This window comes from Sorghum bicolor, chromosome 6, assembly GCF_000003195.3.
Source record: "Sorghum bicolor cultivar BTx623 chromosome 6, Sorghum_bicolor_NCBIv3, whole genome shotgun sequence".
In the NCBI taxonomy this organism is placed as follows: domain Eukaryota; kingdom Viridiplantae; phylum Streptophyta; class Magnoliopsida; order Poales; family Poaceae; genus Sorghum; species Sorghum bicolor.
This window is the reverse complement of record NC_012875.2, coordinates 42,295,210-42,312,448: the sequence shown is the minus strand read 5'-3', so window position 1 is coordinate 42,312,448 and position 17,239 is coordinate 42,295,210.

The window sequence follows — 17,239 nt, the reverse complement described above, 5'->3', positions numbered from 1 at the left end:
CCAAGCCTCTTGAGTGATAGTTGGTCTATTGTCGGCAGTGTTTCAGGGATATCTTCTTGCAATGGCACGTTGCAAGAACGTCAGTGGTCCGGCAGCCAGCGCAGGGGGTTCTCCAGGAGGTGATGGTGGAGGTGATCCTCCCCGTTGCCTGTCAGCGGCAGAGAAGGGTAAAGGCAAGAAACTGGCCACCAAGAAGAGGAAGGCCAGTGATAGAGAGGCAGAGGTGGCAGAGGCAGTTGCAACAGCAGCTAAGGCAGCAGAGAGGGGTGGACGCTTAGGTGCCCTGCGGATTGGGGCCGATCTCACGCCACGGCAGAGGCGTGCAGTTCTTGAGGCTGAGACTTTTCATGGATCTCCTCCTGGCACTATCATGCTAGGAGGTCAGCGTGTCAGGATTGCTGTCAGAGAGTCAGCTCAGGAGGACCCGGACACCGAGACAGAGGCAGAGGCCCAGGCAGAGGGCCCAACAGAGGCACAGCAGCAGGAGCAGCCCCTCATGAGGTCGACTCGCGCTCGTACTCAGGCCATCCCTAGGACTGGTACGCAGGGTAAGTCTACCTCTACTGCTCGCTCTACTCCAGCTCGAGGCACTCCAGCTCCACGACAGGCACCAGTGAGGATACACAAGGACTACACCTAGGTTTCAGCTCGAGAGATACAGGAGGTGCGTTTCGTACCTTTTCCTACCTGGTTTCCAGCTGCCAGGGATCCTAGAGCCAGTGCCAGGTTCTATACAGTGGTACAGGAGGATTTGTACGAGGCTCTAGTTCGCTCACAGGCTCAGTTCAGGGAGCACATGGTGCTCGACCTTGAGATACTCGGGAACGTGGTCGGTGCGAACATTAGGCAGTACTTCACCTACCTGACCGGTCTCCGAGAGTTACTTGCTTTACCTGGCACTTACTGTGAGGAGTGGGTCAGAGAGTTCTATGCTTCAGTGTGGGTTTCCCCAGACCACAGTTATATTCACTATGCACTGGCAGGCACTGACTACAGGGTGACAGCTCAGAGTGACAAAGAGGTTCTTTGATTGAGAGCCTATTCCACCAAGATCCACCAGCTGTGCTACGGGAACTTCGAGCCCCCTCGACATCCTCACGGTGGTGCCCTACCACCGGTTGACTTTGTGGCTCCCTGTTTCCGTCAGCCTTTGGAGAGGGCTCCAGCAGTACAGTGGGAGACTTGACCCACCTGAAAGGTCCTAATATGGCTAGAGGGGGGGGGTGAATAGCCTATTTAAAAATTCTACAAACTCACTAGAGCAAGAGGTTAGTAAATAACAAAGCGAAGCTTTTTGCTCTAGCTCTAATGGGGTGTCTGCAAGCCACCTATTTAACAATTCTAGTTGATATAAACACTAGGCACACAAGAGCTATGTCACTACTTATACTATAAAGCTACCTAAAGTTTCTATACAAGTAAGTAAGCTACTCTAGTTTGCGGAAATGTAAAGGAGATGGTTTGAACTTTATACCACCGCGTAGAGGGGATGAACCAATCAATAATATGAAGTCCAATCACTGGGAGAATGCCAATCAAACATAATTGAGACACCAATTTTTCTCCCGAGGTTCACGTGCTTGCCGGCACGCTACGTCCCCGTTGTGTCGACCAACACTTGGTGGTTCGGTGGCTAAGAGGTGTAGCACGAACCTCGTCCTCACTAGGACACCACAAGAACCTACCTGTTGACGGTTCTTAAGTATCAATTTTAATTATCAAATAAACAAGACAAAGGACCAATATGCAACCAACACCTAGAATTAGGGTTTGATCTGACAGAATTCCACGAGTTTTGTTGTTTATCTGTTTCTGCAGGGGGTTATCAGGAAATAAGGAAGAATGGCCTACATGTCGGGATTACATAGAGATATCAACGCACCGCGCGATTTTCTACCATCTAGAAGACTCCAGAAGCCACGGGAAGAAAGCAGAGGCCGAAAGGGGCCAGGCCCATGGCACCCGCCCTGAGGACCTGGGCGCCCGCCCCCTCCTGTACTCCGTTCGGGACTCTCTTCGCACACGATGTTCCACTGACCTAATGGATCAAAGATAATGTAGTACCACCTCGCCTACCGACCCAAAAACGCATAGAGGAGGAGGACTATATAAGGAGACCCCCCTGGCCCCTGGAGAAGACAAGAAATTATCATAGAGATTGAGGGGTGCCCTCGAAGGAAAACCTCTTCTCTAAATAATATTTCTTTTTAGGCTTAGCAACCAATGTAAAGTAGAAATAGATCTTCTAGTTTCTACTAGATTGAGAGAGATAGAGTGGAGGTGTAGATTGGAGGAAGCCCGGCCTGTCGGTGTCTACTCCAAGCTTGTACCTGCGGGATCAAGTTCTCCTAACCCGAAGCTTGCTCCTAGGATTCTTCAGTATTTCGACTTCTAAATTCTAGTAAGTTCTTGTTTTATTGTTCTTTTGGTTTATGAGTTTACTTTAATCTCTTCGCGTAGAGTTTAGAGTAATCATTGCTGGCGTAAACGTGGTGTTTAGGCTGGGGTACTCATAGATATTTCCTGACTAGCTAGACCGTGGTTGAAGTGAGGAACGTGACAATTCCGAGTTACCTTTGCAGACCATATCTCGTTAGCAGGAAGGATAGGGTTTATAGGTGCGGGTTGAACATCCTTTGTGGTGTCTAGATTCTGTTAGCCTCCCCAATAGAATAGTAGATCATCCTTACCAAGGTTAGAAGGAGACTACGGTTGTAGTCTTCTCTATTTATCACTCACATCGAGAGACATTCTTTGTTGCCTAAAGGGTTAGTAGTAATAGACCGGTTAGTCAGATGCACTCTTTCTCCTAGTGGTAAAAAAATAAATACGATACTTTGGATAACCTCTCGGGTGAAGTGCTCACCGATATCCGTGCGCTTGCGGATCAATTCCTTATTGCGTTCCCAAATATCAACAAGAATTTCTGGCGCCGTTGCCGGGGAGAAAGACGGTTTGTTGAGATAACCTTGAGTCTTACTACTAGCTTGTATCTATACTTTTATATTTTCTTATCTTTTATATTCTGTATTTATTTTCTTTACTCTCACCTTATGGAAAACCAAAATTCTAAATCAATCCATGAGTCTGCAATCCCTTCAGTAACTGACCTTTTACCATGGGAGTCATCACAGCCTATCCAAACATCCCAGTATAAGTTAAGTTCTAGGTTGATTGCCATGATTCAAAACCTATCTTTTTTGGGAAAGGAAGACGAAAACCCTTACCTTCATATTACAGATTTTGAGCAAACATGTGATTGTCTTCGCATTGAAGGCATTTCTGATAAAACTTTATGTTGGAAGCTTTTTCCTTTTTCCATAAGGGAGAAGCTAGACAATGGTACAGTCAGAAGGTAAGTCAACAACGAGGTGAATGGGGAGTTTTACGAGCCAACTTTTGTCTAGATTTCTATTCCCTCGACCGTATAGCCGACCTTAGACTCAAAGTCCTATCTTTTAAACAAAAAGATAATGAAACTTTGGGAAAATCCTAGAAACGTTTTTCTGATCTTTTAGAATCTGGTCCAAACCTTAATCTTGAAGACCCTGTTCTTTTATTTCACTTTTTTTGAGGTCTTTAGAAAAATCACAAACAAATGCTACACACAATGTCTAGAGGTTCTTTCTTTCGCATCCCTACTGATGAAGCTAGAGTGATCCTAGATAGAATCCTAGAAGCTGAGATGGATAATACCCTTCATGATGAAACCTACGAAGCTGAAGTAGACACTCTGCCAAATTCTTCATCTACTTTAGCTATCCCATGTTCTGAGCCAAAAGAGGAAGAAATTCCACCACCGGACTTCATGCTGGATATAGAATCTGATCTTTTTGCCGATTTTAGAAACATTTCAAACTACCATTCTATTGACAAACCCGAAAACGGCCAGTTTAGCATTTATTTACCAAGTGAATATCAATTAAGAGAGCTTATCTCAGTTTTGAGTAGCGAGTGGTTGGAGGAATCAGAGCTTTCCTCTGATGTGATCCGTTTGGACACACCCTCTATAACTATACGTTGTGCTTATAATTCTGATCGATTTAATGCTCTTTATAATCCTGTTGTGGGGATCAATATCATATCTGAATCTTTTGCACTTAAACTATTTAAAAATCTTGTCTTAACCCCCACAACAAAGGTCATAAAGGAATCTTCGGGACGATTAGTCCCCAGTCTTGGAATTATTAATGTCCTACCTCTTACGGTAGAAGGCTCCATGGTTCATTTGAACTTCTATATCTTTGATACATGGGACTTCGACCTGTTGATAGGACAACCTTTTAGAAGACTCCTTTATGAGGGTCATACTGGAAAGCTACACATTTCTTTCGAAAAAACTTTTAAAATCCCAATAACAATTTCACACTCCTTAAATAATAAGGCCGAGTCATATCTTTTCCCTGATCCTATGGAGGAAGTAAAGGCTGCATCTCTTGAACTTTTAGAAGAATCAGACTTAGAAGACGAAACTCCTTTCTTCATAGAAGAAGAAGCCGAACCTTCTGAACCTGAACCTTTAGATGAGTTTGCAGAAACACCTAGACCCCCCATAGAGCTCAAAACTTTACCACCCGGTCTTATCTATGCTTTCCTAAACAATAATCCAGAGTTTCCTGTGATCATTAGTGATAAACTCACTCAGGAGCAAACTCTGCGATTAATGACCATTCTTGAGAAACATCACTCAGTTTTCGGCTACTCACTCCAAGATCTTACAGGAATCAGTCCTATGATTTGTACCCATCGTATTCTAATAGATCCTTCTGTTTTACCTTCTCGAGAGCCCCAACGTAGACTTAACAACACTATGAGAGAGGTAGTTAAAAAGGAAGTTATAAAGTTGCTGCATGTAGGGATTATATATCCTGTGCCGCACAGTGAGTGGGTAAGCCCAGTTCAAGTTGTGCCTAAAAAGGGAGGCATGACTGTTATTATGAATGAAAAGAATGAACTAATTCCGCAACGCACCGTCACAGGATGGCGGATGTGCATAGACTATAGAAAACTAAACAAAGCCACGAAAATGGATCACTTTCCTTTACCTTTCATAGATGAGATGCTAGAGCGGTTAGCGAACCATTCGTTCTTCTGTTTCTTAGATGGATATTCAGGGTATCATCAGATCTCGATCCATCCCGATGATCAAAGCAAAACCACTTTTACATGCCCATATGGAACTTATGCTTACCATCGAATGTCTTTTGGGTTATGTAATGCACCAGCTTCTTTTCAAAGATGCATGATGTCTATATTTTCTGATATAATTGAAGAGATTATGGAAGTTTTCATGGATGATTTCTCTGTTTATGGAAAAACTTTTGATAGTTGTCTTGAAAACTTAGACAAGGTTTTGCAAAGATGTGAAGAAAAGCACTTAGTCCTTAATTGGGAAAAATGTCATTTCATGGTTAGGGAAGGAATAGTGTTGGGACACCTAGTGTCTGAAAGAGGTATTGAGGTAGACAAAGCTAAAATTAAAGTAATTGAACAACTACCTCCACCTGTGAATATAAAAGGAATTCGAAGCTTTCTTGGCCATGCTGGTTTTTATCGTAGATTTATAAAAGATTTCTCATTCATTGCTAGACCACTTACTCTTTCGCTAGCCAAGGATGCTCCTTTCGAATTTGATGATGCATGTCTAACATCTTTCAATTTATTAAAGAAAGCACTCATCTCAGCACCAATCATTCAACCCCCTGATTGGTCGTTGCCTTTTGAAATTATGTGTGATGCTAGTGATTATGCTGTAGGGGCAGTTTTAGGACAAACTAAAGATAAGAAGCATCATGCAATTGCTTATGCTAGTAAAACTTTGATAGGAGCTCAACTTAATTATGCAACCACTGAAAAAGAGCTTCTGGCTGTTGTCTTTGTCATTGATAAATTTAGATCTTATTTAGTTGGAGCTAAAATAATTGTTTACACTGATCATGCTGCACTAAAATATTTGCTCACTAAAAAAGATGCTAAACCTCGCCTGATTAGATGGATCTTATTACACCAAGAATTTGACTTAGAAATAAAAGATAAAAAGGGAGTAGAAAATTCTGTTGCTGATCACTTGTCTAGAATGTATTTTAAGAGTCCACAGGAAACCCCCATCAATGATTCACTCCGGGACGACATGCTCTACGGGATTAACAGGTCTGACCCCTGGTATGCAGATATTGTTAATTTTATGGTTTCAGGGTATGTACCACTAGGAGCAAACAAGAAGAAGCTTATTCAAGAAAGTCGTTCACATATATGGGATGAGCCATACCTCTTCCGAGTATGCTCTGATGGCTTACTCAGGAGATGTGTGACCACTGAGGAAGGATGGAAGATCATTGACAGATGTCATTCATCACCATATGGAGGTCACTATGGAGCATTCCGTACACATTCAAAGATCTGGCAGTGTGGATTCTACTGGCCTACAATGTATGAAGACACGAAGCAATTTATCAGAAGATGTGGGCCATGTCAAAGGCACGGAAACATAAATACAAGGAATGCAATGCCACTCACCAACAACCTTCAGATTGAGCTCTTTGATGTCTGGGGAATAGACTATATGGGTCCATTTCCTCCATCAAAGAAGTATGAGTACATCTTGGTGGCAGTTGACTATGTCTCCAAGTGGGTAGAAGCACTACCTTGCAAGCATGCCGACAATATCAGTTCAAAGAGGATGTTTGAAGAAATTATATTTCCAAGATTTGGAGTCCCCAGAGTAGTGATAAGTGATGGAGGAGCATACTTCATCAACAAACGCTTCAAGCAATATCTATCAAAACATGGAATCCGTCACAACATCGCCACTCCCTATCATCCTCAGACAAGTGGCCAAGCAGAGACTTCCAACAAGCAAACCAAGAATATTCTTCAGAAGACAGTAAATGAAATGGGAACAGCGTGGAAAGACAAGTTACCCGATGCACTCTGGGCATACCGGACAGCATACAAGACCCCAATTGGAATGTCTCCATACCAATTGGTGTACGGGAAGACTTGCCACCTACCTGTTGAACTAGAGTTCAAAGCACACTGGGCCATAAAGAGATGGAATATGGACCTAGACGTTGCTGGAGATCATAGAAGAATGCAATTATCAGAATTAAAAGAATGGCGAGAGAAAGCATATCACAATTCAAAGATCTACAAAGAAAGAGTCAAAAGGTGGCATGACAAGAGAATCAAGAAGAAGGAGTTCACACCCGGAGATAAGGTATTACTTTTTAATTCTAGGGTGAAGCTTTTCAGGCATGGAAAACTCCAGAGCAAATGGGAAGGACCATTCAAGGTAATTAATTCATCATCCCACGGAGCGATCACACTTCAAAATGACGAAGGTACGTTATTCAAGGTAAATGGTCAACGTCTTAAATTATTTTTAGAACCCAATAAAGAATTAGAAGAAATACACGTAGTCCATTTTCACCTTCCCATGGAGAATTAGAGCCCGACACTTTTAATCTGATGTTTTTGGGTCATATATATATTTTCCTAAGTAGTTTTGCCTCTAGAAACGCGCTCGAGGAAGTGGGCCCACAGAGGGGCCAGAAGGAGGGCGGGCGCCCAGATCAGGTGGGCGGGCGCCCAGCTCCTGTTCCCCCTCGGTCCCGATTTTCTCTGTTATGGAAAATGCACTTATGGCAATCCGAATAATCCCTCAGATGGAAAGTTTTGCACGCACATCGACGGGAGCAACCCGAACAACCCCTAGAGGCACTTTTTGACCCCTATATAAATAGACCCCTGACATCAGTTTTCAAACACCAAACCACCAAACCTTCTCTTGTTCTTCAATTAGAGCTTGATTAGTTCCTCGCTGCTCCAATGGCTGAGAAGTTCCACGATGATTGGGAAGTCGTCCCCTTCAACCTCAACATGGAGCCTGTGGAAGACCCTGATGCCCGTGCTCTCGTCCCGACCAACACAGAGCGACAGCTAGAAGCCATGCCATTACGCCAACGTAGCTCCGCCCAATCCTACCATGCTCAACCAGTTCTCACCGCATCGCCACAACCCCTACTCCTCAAGGGATCATCATCCAAGACGAAGACCACCATCAAGGTGCCAACCGGCACGAGGATCCTTCCACCTAGACCCAATGAGAGGGTCGTTGGAGTCAAGACCAACCGGAGCGGTGAGATCAGCAGCATTCGCTACACTACGGAGGAAGAAAGGCCTTACTTCGAAGGGATTAGAGCAGCCAAAGTCCGTTTCATCCCTCCAAAGGCAGCCCCGAAGCACGCTCTCAATGCTTTTGAGACACCTCCCAAGCGTCGCAAGACTATAATGGATATTGATGAGGACGTTAGCAGATTAGACAGAATTATCATAGACCTCCGGTCCTCGATTAATTCCCTCACTAGGCAGCTCTCTAACCACAACACCATTATACTAGGCCTTAGGCAGGATCTTGCCAGTGCCAATAAGAAGATTAAGGAGTTAGAACGCCGCTGAGTTATCTAGATTAGACCTTGAGGCAATGCATCCTAGTTATCTATCTTTAAATTCGGTTTAGGTTTACTATTATCATCAGTTTGTTACTATTGCTATCAGTTTACTACTAGTCATTTGTAATAAATGCCTCAAGATGAATAAACAGTATTATTAGTATTATTATGTCTCGTGTGTCTCTACTTTATTTTTGTGCAAGAAAGCAGAAAACAAGTATGGGGGAGATCCCTCAACATGCCAAAAACACTCCGACTACACCACTCCACGATTCAGGTACACACTCTGCACACTTTACTTTACACATACACATATCTTGATTATGCAGAATACTGTTTCCGACATGATAAATTAAAAAGATAAAAATATTTCCAATCATGATTAATCTCACTCTGTGATATTTCTTGAAACTTGCAACTATTAAAATTATTTTAAAACCCTGTGTTACTTAAGACAGTATGGAATGTGAGATGGTAGAGTATGAGTTTCTTATTCTTGATATCATTGTCACTTGGAGAATTTATTTCAAAATCTACAAAATTCTAGCTACCATCCTCAGTGTTTTATATGCCTGATAAAAACTAAAAATATTAATTATGATCATAAAAGCTATCTACTATGTATTGAGTTTGTTCAAAATGAGTTAGACCCTTGTTGAGAGATTTATCATGCTCCTAAGATCAGAACATTTATTCAGAAAGATTCACTCTTCCGAAGTATTATTGCATTAGAGGCATGGGCTATGCAAAAATAAAGATATTTCGAGGAAATAAAAAGGAGCAAGTGCTCGATAACCTTATAGAAAAAAATGGACAAGTGTCCGGCAGTAGAATTAGGAGTACCTCGGTATCCTCTTAAAAAAAAGATAGCCCATGGTCCCTCTAATAAGCAATATGCTAGCAAGAGTTGACAAAGGTTTTAATTTCCAAAGTCTTTGATCTAAGAGTATGACATTCTCCTCCTCGGATCCCGTTTTGATCAGGCAATAAATGCAAAGTAAGTATGCTTGAGAATTTTTGCAAATTAAAACAACCTCAGTGAGATATATAAAAGATAATGAGTGATCTGAGAAGACCTATGAGGATAAAAGGTATGCTAACTTTCTTTCAAAAATATACAAAAACTCCAAGTGACAAGATTGAGAAGAAAGGATCTTTACTCTTAACTATATACTTCCCTGACTATAGTACACAGTGGAATTTTAACACCATGCAGTTATGAAAAGAATGATTTAAAATGTTTTACCCCAAATATTGTTCTTAACCATCCTTTTCTCGAGGATAAGTAAAAGCCTAAGTATGGGGGTATTTGTTGACGGTTTTTAAGTATCAATTTTAATTATCAAATAAACAAGAGAAAGGACCAATATGCAACCAACACCTAGAATTAGGGTTTGATCTGACAGAATTCCACGAGTTTTGTTGTTTATCTGTTTCTGCAGGGGGTTATCAAGAAATAAGGAAGAAAGGCCCACATGTCGAGATTACATAGAGATATCAACGCACCGCGTGATTTTCTACCATCTAGAAGACTCCAGAAGCCACAGGAAGAAAGCAGAGGCCGAAAGGCGCCAGGCCCAGGGCGCCCGCCCTGAGGACCTGGGCGCCCGCCCCCTCCTGTACTCCGTTCGGGACTCTCTTCGCACACAATGTTCCACCGACCTAATGGATCAAGAATAACGTAGTACCACATCGCCTACCGACCCAAAAATGCATAGAGGAGGAGGACTATATAAGGAGACCCCCCTGGCCCCCGGAGAAGACAAGAAGTTATCATAGAGATTGAGGGGTGCCCTCGAAGGAAAACCTCTTCTCTAAACAATATTTCTTTTTAGGCTTAGTAACCAATGTAAAGTAGAAATAGATCTTCTAGTTTCTACTAGATTGAGAGAGATAGAGTGGAGGTGTAGATTGGAGGAAGCCCGGCCTGTCGGTGTCTACTCCAAGCTTGTACCTGCGGGATCAAGTTCTCCTAACCCGAAGCTTGCTCCTAGGATTCTTCAGTATTTCGACTTCTAAATTCTAGTAAGTTCTTGTTTTATTGTTCTTTTGGTTTATGAGTTTACTTTAATCTCTTCGCGTAGAGTTTAGAGTAATCATTGCTGGCATAAACGTGGTGTTTAGGCTGGGGTACTCATAGATATTCCCTGACTAGCTAGACCGTGGTAGTAGCGAGGAACGTGACATTTCCAAGTTACCTTTGCAGACCATATCTCGTTAGCAGGAAGGATAGGGTTTATAGGTGCGGGTTGAACATCCTTTGTGGTGTCTAGATTCCGTTAGCCTCCCCGATAGAACAGTAGATCATCCTTACCAAGGTTAGAAGAAGACTACGGTTGCAGTCTTCTCTATTTATCACTCACATCGAGAAACATTCTTTGTTGCCTAAAGGGTTAGTAGTAATAGACCGGTTAGTCAGATGCACTCTTTCTCCTAGTGGTAAAAAAATAAATACGATACTCTGGATAATTTCCCGGGTGAAGTGCTCACCGATATCCGTGCGCTTGCGGATCAATTCCTTATTGCGTTCCCAAATATCAACACTACCCATAAGTGAGGTAACTCAATGACACGAGCAATCCACTAGAGTTACCTTTCGGCTCTCCGCCGGGGAAGGTACAAGACCCCTCACAATCACTGGGAGATGGCCACGAACAATCACCAACTCATGCCAAAGCTCCTCCACTGCTCCAAGCCGTCTAGGTGGCGGCAACCACCAAGAGTAACAAGAAAACTGCAGCTAGAACGATCCCCAAGTGCCACTAGATGCAATCACTCAAGCAAATGCACTTGGAATGACTCCCAATCTCACAAAGATGTATGATCTATGAAGGAGATGAGTGGGAGGTGTTTGCTTAGGCTCACAAGAATGTCAAGTATGCTAGAATGCCAAGATGGTAAGCCCTAAGCCGGCCAACAACTATTTATAGACCCCTCAAACAAATAGAGCCGTTGGCTCTTTCACTAGGCAAAACTCGGGGTCACCGGACGCTCCTAAAGGGGCACCGGACGCTCAGACTCAGCGTCCGGTGCTCCAACGTCGGCCACGTGTCGCTACTGAGCAGCTTCGTCTGAGCAGCTTGCACCTTCCTCTACTGTGCCAGAGACGTCGGCTACAGCGACAGAGTCCGTGCTAGCTTCGTTAGTAGGACTTGAGCAGCCAGCACAGCCCGTGTCAGCTACAGAGCCCGCAGAGCCGACCCAGACCGCTTCTCCAGCACGTGCAGCTTCAGAGGGTCACTCTATCTCCTCCGACTCGACGGCCGATGGATCAGACAACGCAGCACAGTTTCAGGCCGTGCCGAGGGACTCCATTGCTCCGCCTCCGCCTCCTTCGTCTTAGGTTTTTGGCGCTTGATGCCAAAGGGGCAAAGAGTGTTCGGAGTATGAGAGTTAGGGGGATCTAGAGCTAGAGAGCTAGAGCTAGAAAGGGTTTTGTTCTTTTGATATACTTTTGTGTGCTACTCCACCATGCATCATGTTTACGTTTTTGCATTGCACTTGTGTGAGATACACTTTTGGTTGTGAGACATGTCATGTGGTTGGCTCATATTACTTTGCTTCCGCGTTTTTACTCCAATGTCTTATGAGCCTTTTGTGATTATATCCTCTTGTACACATCTCACATATTTGGATGCAGGATGGTAGACTTGGTTGATATAAGCATGCCTAATCCCTTTGCTCTTATTGTGTCATGCTTATTGAAACCAAGTCATTTGAAAACCTCATTCTCCTTCATACTTGAGGTTATTGTCATCAATCACCAAAAAGGGGGAGATTGAAAGAGCATCTAGACCATTAATGATTTCGGTGATTAATGACAATGTTGATTACTATGACTAACGTTTGTTTTGCAAAGGCAAAGTCATTAGTGAGGTCATGGTAACAGGTACTCGATGAATAGGGACGTACATGCCTACTTAATAGTGGAAATCGTTTCGTTTTTCAAAGGATGGATGGACATCGTCAAGACTAGACTAGGTCTAGGTGCCATATGGTGAAGAAGGGCACTTAGAGTAGTTTAGGACTTTGTTTTCCTTTAATCGTTCTATTAAGAGGGGCTTTGATCTAGTAGCTTGACTTAGGCAAGGCTTTAGGTTTAGGTGTGGTGCACACTTGGTAAACCTAGCACTAGGCAGCTCAGAGATAGTCCTTAGATCGAGAGGAACCAACTTCGTTTTGGAACAGTCGAGTTTCGACGAAGTTAGGGTGCCTAAGTAGGCACCGGACGCTGCACCGGACGCTCTGTGAGTGCGTCCAGTGAGGTCCTTAGCCGTTGGAGAGTTTTGGTGCTTAGAGTTAAGCACCGGACGCTGGCACCGTACTCAGTGGGTAGCGTCCGGTCCCATACCCAAGGAGGTTGTAAACCTGCCCTGAGCACCGGACGCACCGGGTAGCGTCCGGTCTTAAACTCAGGGAGTTTATAAAACTCTCCGGAGCACCGGACGGTGCCACCGGACGCTGGGAAGTAGCGTCCGGTGACCTGTCAGACGCAGGTACAGTTAGCCGTTGGGTGTCACCGGACGCTCGGTGCAGAACGTCCGGTGCAACATCAACAGCATCCGGTGACCCCATTTTCAGTGGAAAACGGTTGGCTGACCTTTGGACTTCGTGGGGTGTATTTATAATTCTCCACCTCGTCCATGAGAGGTCTCTTGCCCATTTGAACATCTGAGAAACTTGTTGTGGAGCAAGAGAGCAGCAAGAGCTTAGAGAGGATTGAGATTTGAGAGATTTCTTGTGAGAATCCCTCTCTAGTTGAATTCCAAGAGTCAAGTGTGCATCCACCACTCTCTAGTGCCTTGTTTGGGTCAAGTGAGAGTTCTTTGCTTGTTACTCTTGGTGATCGCCATCACCTAGACGGTTCGGTGGTGATTGGAGGCACAAAGACCGCCCGGAGTTCTTGTGGGTGGCTCGTGTCAAGCTTGTGAGCGGTTTTGGGTGATTCACCACGACGGAGTGTCGAAGAATCATCCCGTAGAGAGCACTTGGTCCTTGCGCGGACCAAGAGGGAGCAAGACCCTTGCGCGGGTGCTCCAACGAGGACTAGTGGAGAGTGGCGACTCTCCGATACCTCGGCAAAACATCGCCGAACACTTTCTTCTACTACTCCTTTACTTTCTAGCATTTACTTTGTGTTTTTACATTCTTAGAATTGCCATGCTAGAATAGGATTGGAACTAGGTTGTAAAACTTTTATCCGGTAGCTCTCTAGTCACACTAGGCACAAGGGGTTGAATTTGAGCTTATAGGTTGCTTAAATTTTTAGAGAAGCCCAATTCACCCCCCTCTTGGGCATCTTGATCCTTTCACCTAGTACTAACCTCTATACTAAGTGTGTGTAGACTTAATGAGGTTGGTACATGCCAAGTGATGGAGCAAGTAATGATCATGGTGATAATGGTGATGATCACAAGATGATCAAGTGCTCAACTTGGAAAAGAAGAAAGAGAAAAACAAAACTCTATGGAGATCAAGGCAAAGGTATTGCTTAGGGTTTTAGTTTTGGTGATCAAGACACCATAGATGGTTTGATCACATTTAGGATAGATAGCCGTACTATAAAGAGGAGAATTCTTTGGCTAAGCGGTTATCAAGTGCCACTAGATCTCATTGTTCATGTGCATGCATTTAGAACCTAGTGAGCTAACGTAACTCCTTCGAAGAAAATGTTTGTGAAAATGCTAACACACTTGCACTTGTTGGTACACACATGGTGGTGTTGGCACACTTTAAGAAAGAGGTGGAGTTTGAAGGGTAGAGAGGGGTTTGGGTTCCTCTCTCCCTTCCGCCAAGCTTGCGAGACGGGATTTAGCGCTTTTGAGAAAATAAAATGCATATTTTATATTGCGCCGGTGGAAAGTTTGGAGAAGTCGTCGGAGTGTTTCTCACTGAAAAACACTCACCGGACGCTCTGACCGCAGGCACCGGACGCTGAGCTTGCGCATTCGGTGTGTTGTTAGTGTCTGGCGAAGTTAGCTGTGTACACCGGACGCCAAGCACTGGACGCAGGTTAGACCCTGTTTCTGCGTCAGCTGTGAGTTTGACTGAGAGCACCGGACACTCGTAGTGAGTCCGGTGGTGCGAGTCCGGTGACCCCACGCGATAAACAACCTCTCTGTGTACGGGTCCGGTGTGTACTGGACACGTCCGGTGCTCACTTGACCGCGTCCGGTGCTTCGAATTTGACCGTTAGAGATCAACGCGCGAGGCTCGATTAGCTGACACGTGGCTGGATCTAGAGCACCAGACGCAGGGGTTGTGCGTCCGGTGGTCACCTGCTGTGCGTTCGGTGACCTTGACTTTTGCCCAGTGAAAGAGCCAACGGCTCTATTTGTTTGAGGGGCTTATAATAGTTGTTGGCTCGCTTGGGGCTCACACTCTTGACATTCTTGACTACTTGACATCCTTGTGAGCCTAAGCAAACTCCTCTCACTCATCTCCTTCATAGATTAACCATCTTTCTGAGATTGGGAGTGATTCCAAGTATATTTGCTTGAGTGATTGCATCTAGTGGCACTTGGGGATCAATTTGGCTGCGGTTTTCTTGTTACTCTTGGTGGTTGCCGCCACCTAGATGGCTTGGAGCAACGGAGAAGGATTGGCACGAGTTGGTGATTGTTCGTGACCATCTCTCAGTGATTGTGAGGGGTTTTGTACCTTTCCCGGCGGAGAGCCGAAAGATAACTCTAGTAAAGTGCTCGTGTCATTGAATTACCTCACTTGTGGGTAGGTTCTTGCGGTGTCCTAGTGAGGACGAGGTTCGTGCTACACCTCTTAGCCGTCGAACCACCAAGTGTTGGTCGACACAACAGGGACGTAGCGTGCCGGCAAGCACGTGAACCTCGGTAGAAAAATTGGTGTCTCAATTGTGTTTGATTGGCATTCTTCCGGTGCTTGATTGTTGATATTGTTGATTGGTTCATCCCCTACACAATTGTATAAATATCCTATCTTATCCTTTACTTACCGCAAATTAGTGTAATTAGTTTAGTTGCTTACTTTGCCTTGTGTAGCATAGTTCACTAGTGTAGCTTATAGTGACATAGCTTTTGTGTGCCTAGTGATCATATCAACTAGAATTGTTGAATAGGTGGCTTGCAAACACCCCGTTAGAGTTAGAACAAAAAGCTTCGCTTTGTTATTTAATAACCTCTTGCTCTAGTGAGTTTGTAGAATTTTTAAATAGGCTATCCACCCCCCTCTAGCCATATTATGACCTTTCAATTTGTGCTATATATATCACTTAGCATTTACGGGCATCCATTTATGGTGCATAATTAGTATTATTAGATCAGTCCATGAATATATTTTATAATATACTTATTTAGATATATAAATGTTGCTAATATTTTCTACAAACCTAGTTAAACTTTAAAAAATTTGACCAACATGAAACCCTATACAATACTCTTTTTAGGACAGATGGAGTATCTGTCATGCACTCAAAAGTATTATAAGGCCTTGTTTAGTTCCCAAAAACTTTCAAGATTCTTCATCACATCGAATCTTTGTACACATACATAGAGCATTAAATATAGACGAAAATAAAAACTAATTGCACAGTTTGTCTGTAATTTGCAAGACATTTTTGAGCATAGTTACTCTATAATTGGATAATAATTGTCACATACAAACGAAAGTGCTACAGTAGCAAAAACAAAAAAAATTCGCGAACTGAACAAGGCCTAAGACAACATCGTTGTCAGAATTAAAATAATGCACACTAATAGATGGAACTGCATAATTAACCAGAATGGCCACTATAAAAGTGAATATGAATTCAATTGTTTCATATTTTTTGGAAGTGAATACGAATTCAGTCGTTTCATATTTTTACAAAGGAAAATAGCTATGAAAATTTTGTCAAGAAAGAAGGAACTAACACATCCCAAAAAGGGATAACTGAACTACTGAAGCCTGTCCACTAGCCGAAAAGGGAGCCCTGAAACCCATATCTGTCCCTTCTATTTCTCTAACTTTTACTAATTTCAAACAACTCGAGTGCTCAGCCCAAACAGTCCCTACTTTGGAATCTAGATGATCATCTCCATCTAAACGCCAAAGTCTATCTCTATCAATCAAACAAAACAAAGACAACAACTGCATAATACAAGTTCCAGGCACACAACTGGCAGGCCCTTTACAAAGTTGCAGGGAAAACTTGCAATCTTTCGAAGCTGCATGATGCTACAACATAGTATAAGTTCGATATAGCTGCTGCTAGTGGATTGAACACATCAGAGCTTCGTGCATTTCATAGATCTGTTCTGTAATCTGTTGACTGAACAAAAAAAGGTTTTATTGTGTGTTCACTTCTACCCTGAACGTAACTTCACCTTTGGGCGCACACATTACGGCTCAATACCCACGTGTAGGGGCGTCGTAAAGGGCCTCCCCGCCACCGCGGAGCCTGCAGGAGCTAGCGCATGCGGCACTGTCTTGTTCCAATCAGCGTGTTTCAAATGTGGCATGATAGACGACAACGAGACAACAATGTGGGATAGCGACGACGCGTTTCAAGGGTTATGTAGGAAAGAGATTTCCTTTTTCAAGGGTTATGTAGGAAAGACACGTGTACAGCGGGCGGGTAGGGTCGATGATAGTGGAAATATGTGCCAAGGATACGCAAGAGAGAACACGCATAAACAATAAATATTTTTCTGGTTGAGCCTGTTGTCAAATTAGGGTGAAAAATATAGATACGTTAGATCTATTTTAAAGGACATCTAAGGGACAAGGGTTTAGGTGGGTAAGAAATATTAGGATGAGAGGTTATTTTTTAAATT